Below are 4847 nucleotides of genomic sequence, written 5' to 3'. Positions count from 1 at the left end.
CCACCCCAAAATGCTTACTCTTTCTGTGTAGCCCTGACGGCCTTGGTACTCAGCTTTGTAGACTAGGGTAGCTTGGAACTCAAGAGAACAAGCTGCCTCTGCCCATCAAGTGAAGCTAATTAGGGTTACCTGTGTGAACATGGCAAAGACACTATTTGCTGAGGTCTATACCACTCACTAAGGAAGGTGTCCAGCAACCACTGGATGGGCTCATGACACTTTCCTTTAAACCCTGTCACCTGTAAAATCCTCACCTCAACTCACAGAAAAGACCACCTCACCCACTGCAGCTTGTTCCCTGCAGGCTGGACAGCTGTGGCCTCACATCCAAAGCAGGTGAGGACCTTTCTTCCATGCTGGAAACCAATCAGATCCTGACTGAGTTTTATGTGACCAACAACGCTGTGGGGGACACAGGTGTCAGGATACCGTGCAGGAGGCTGTGACATCCAGGCTGCAAACTTGGAGTCCTGTGGTGAGAGATGGACCCCAATTTCTGGGGAGAATGGGGAATTCGTGAATGCTGGCCTCAGATTTGGGGGTAGGAATTCTAAATGATTGAAATGCATTAAACACTGGATAAATGATGCTGGAGAGACAGATGAACAGTTAAAAGCACTTGGTGATCTTACATTGGACCTGACTTTAGTTTCCAGCACCCCTGTCAGGTGGCCACATTCACCTGTAATTTTAGCTCCCAGGGATACAAATCCCTTTTCTAGTATTCATGGTCATGCCACCACAACACCCCCACATGGACATGCACATGTGAAAATAACAAAAATTTAATAAACAGGCCATGATTGGTGCGCCACGCCTTTAATTCCAGCACATGGAAGGCAGAGGCAAGAGGATCTCTGTGAGTTTGAGGCCAGCCTGGTCTACAGAGTGAATGTCAGGATTGGCTCTAAAGCTCTACAGAGAAACCCTGTCTCAAAAAAAAACAAAATAAATAAAACAACTTGATAAATAAAAGTTGCAAGTATTATACTGTCTCTCTCTGTGTATATGAATGATTGGGAGGAAGGAGCCCAGAGAATTTGGGAATATGTTTGATCCCAGCACATGGAAGACAGATACATGTAGATCTGTAAAGATTCTGTAAGACAAGGTAAACTAGAGAGGGTGGAGTTGACTCCATCCTCAGAATGAGCATGAGAAATCCCCTGTGTAGCAGGGGATTCTCTGTGGCTTTGGAGGCTATACTGGAAGTAGCTCTTGTAGACCAGGCTGATCTAGAACTCACAGGGATTCACCTTCCTTTGCCTCCCGAGTGCTGGGATTAAAGGTGTGTACCACTACCGCCAAGACCAGGTCACCCACTCTTACCCAATCCTGAACAGCCAAGACATACCACACTGCTTGCAGTTTTTTCTTTTAAAATCCCTTCACACAGCTGGAGAGATGGCTCAGAGGTTAAGAGCACTGGATGCTCTTCCAGAGGTCCTGAGTTCAATTCCCAGCAACCACATAGTAGCTCAGAAACATCTGTAATGGGATCTGGTGCCCTCTTCTGACCTGCAGGGATGCATGCAGACAGAACACTACATACATAATAAATCAATATATCTTAAAATATAAAACCTCCACAATTGAGGCCAGGCACCCTTTTTCTGCAGGCGCTGTGCTACTTTTCTGGACAGGGTCCCTGCCGAGTATTGTAACTTAACATTGCACTACCAATGCCCAGTCTGCTGACAGTGTATATGTTTTCCTTTCTACCCAAGAAGGTCCTGATGGTGAAGCCTTTTATCAAGCTTGGCAGTAGATTCTTGAACCTGCTGAGCCAGCTCACCTACCCTTTAGTTTTGTTTTAGGGTGAGTATTTTGCACATATGTAAGACTGAACCTCATATTATAGTGCCTGTGGAGGTCACCAGGGCTTATTGGATCCTGGAAATGGAGTTGGAAAACCAGGAACAGGTTGTGAGCTACAGAGTGGGATCTGGAAACTGGAACCTCTGGAAAAGCAACAAGTGCTCTGACCACAGAGTCACCTCTCCAGCCTCCTTAACCTCAATGTTCAGTTTGCTTGTTGGAGACAGTGTCTCTCTGCTGCCTTTGCTGCTGTGGAATTTTTTATGCCAAGTTCTTGAGATTCCAAAAAGAGACCAACAAGGAACCAATTCATTATGATGCAGACTCATAATGTTTAATGTTAAGTTACAATACTTGGCAGGTACGTTGTCAAGCAAACCAGCACAGCAGCTGCAGGAAAAGGGTGCCTGACCTCAATAGTGAAGGTTTTTTAAAAGATTTATTGATTTATTATATATACAGTGTTCTGTCTGCATGTATCCCTGCAGGTCATAAGAGGGCACCAGATCCCATTACAGATGGTTGTGAGGTACCTTGTGGTTGCTGGGAATTGAACTCAGGACCTCTGGAAGAGCAGCCAGTGCTCTTAACCTCTGAGCCATGTCTCCAGCTGTGTGAAGGGTTTTTAAAGGAAAAAAACTGTAAGCAGGGTGGATGTGCCTTGGCTGTTCAGGATTAGGTAAGAGTGGGTGACGTGGGCTTGGCAGGGGTGGTGCACACCTTTAATCCCAGCACTCGGGAGGCAAAGGAGGTGGACCACTGAGTTTGAGACCAGCCTGGTCTACAAGAGCTAGTTCCAGGAGAGCCTCCAAAGCCACAGAGAAACCCTGCAGCTGAATCAGCCTTGTGCTACACAGGGAATTTCTAAGGCTTTTTCTGAGAATGGAGTTAACTCCACCCTCTCTAGTTTACCTAGGTCTTACAGAATTCTGAGAGATCTACCTGCATCTGCCTTCCATGTGCTGGGATCAAACATATTCCCAAACACTCTGGGCTCCTTTCTTCCAATCTGTAATTTATTTATTTATTTATTTGCTGTTTTCAGACAGTATAATACTTGCACATTTTATTTATCAATTATTTTATTTATTTCAGTTTTTGAGACAGAGTTTCTCTGTATAGCTTTAGAAACAATCCTGATATTCACTGTGTACACCAGGCTGGCCTCAAACTCATAGAGATCCTCTTGTCTCTGCCTCCCATGTGCTGGGATTAAAGGCATGGGACACAAATTCTGGCCAGTTTATTAAAATTTTATTATTTTCATATATGCATGTCCTTGTGGGGGTGTGGTGGGGACATGACCGTGAATACTAGAAAAGGGAGTTGGATCCCCAGGATAAAGAATTACAGGTGAATGTGGCCACCTGACAGGGTTGCTGGGAACTGAACTAATGTCCCCTGTAAGATCACCAAGTGCTTTTAACTGTTGATCTGTCTCTACAGCATCATTTATCCAGTGTTGAATGCATCTCAATCATTTAGAATTCCTACCCCCAAATCTGAGGCCAGCATTCCTGAATTCCCCATTCTTCCCAGGAAATCAGGGGTCCATCTCTCACCACAGGACTTGAAGTTTGCAGCCTGGATGTCTCTGCCTCCTGCACAGTATCCTGACACCTGTGTCCCCAGAGCGTTGATGGCTACATAAAGCTCAGTCAGTGTCTGGTTGGTTCGCAGGATGGACAAAAGGTCCTCACCTGCTTTGGCTGTGAGGCCACAGCTGTCCAGGCTGCAGGGGACAAGCTGCAGTGGGTGAGGTGGTCTTTTCAGGCAGTTGAGGTGAGGATTTTACAGGTGAAAGGGTTTATAGGAAAGTGTCATCAGCCCCTCCAGTGGTTGCTGGACACCTTCCTTAGTGAGTGGTGTAGCCCTCAGCAAATAGTGTCCCTGATATGTTCACAGAGGTAACCCGAATTATCTTCACTTGGTGACCAGAGGCATCTAGTTCTCTTGAGTTCAAGGCTACCCTAGTCTACAAACCTGAGTACCATGGCAGTCAGGGCCACACAGAAAACGTATCCATTTGGGGTGTGGGGTAGGACTTGGGAGAAAAAAAACAATACAAGTTACAATAATGCAATAATAATATAATATGCAATAATAATTTTTTTGTGTGTGTGTGTGTGTGTGTGTGTGTGTGTGTGTGTGTGTGTGTGTGCATTTTTTGAGACAGGTTTCCCTTTATTGTTTTGGAGCCTGTCCTGGACCTTGCTCTGTATACCAGGCTGGCCTTAAAATCACAGAGATCCACCTGCCTCTGCCTCCTGAGAGTGCTGAAACTAAAGGCTGCACCACCAACACCCGGCCAATAATGTAAGTTATTATAGACTGGATTCCCTTTGTGGTTTGAAGACAATTGTCAATGACTTCCTTCTCTGGTTAAATTGCTTCTCAGTTTTTTTCAGTCTGGAGTCACATTTGGTCTGGAAGAGTAGAGCTAGGGAAGCTCCAGCCCCCAGTGCTTCTCTGTCCCCAACAAACACATCTCTAAACAGTAAGTCCAATGCCTGCAGCTTGGTAACACTTGGGTTTTGAAGTGTAGACATGGTGGCTCACATCTGTAATCCCAGCAGAGGGAAGCTGATTTCTGAGTTCAAAGTCAGCCTGTACTACAGACTGAGTTCCAGGACAGCCAGGGCTACACAGACAAAACCTGTCTGGGGAGATGGGGTGGGGATGTAGACAGGGACAGAGTAGCACTGCAGATATTCTGCCTCTATGCAGGATGAGCCTGAGTGGGGAGACAGTATAGTAAGAGATTCCAGAAACACAGATACCAAAGCAGGAGCTGGAGAGATGACTCAGTGGTTAAGACTTCTTAACCACTTGGCTTCTTGAGGAGCCAAGTTTGGTTTCCAGCACCCAGTTAGTAGTTCACAACATGCTGTAACTGATGGTCCCGGTCATCTTATGTCATCTTCTGTCCTCTGTGGACACCCCCCAATACCAAATACACATACACAAATAGGAAGAGAAAGCTCCCAAATCAAGCCCTGCCTGCAGTCTAATCCTTGTAGATACACAAA

The sequence above is a fragment of the Cricetulus griseus genome, unplaced genomic scaffold, assembly GCF_003668045.3.
Source record: "Cricetulus griseus strain 17A/GY unplaced genomic scaffold, alternate assembly CriGri-PICRH-1.0 unplaced_scaffold_1, whole genome shotgun sequence".
NCBI classification, from domain to species: domain Eukaryota; kingdom Metazoa; phylum Chordata; class Mammalia; order Rodentia; family Cricetidae; genus Cricetulus; species Cricetulus griseus.
This window is presented reverse-complemented; position numbering follows the sequence as displayed.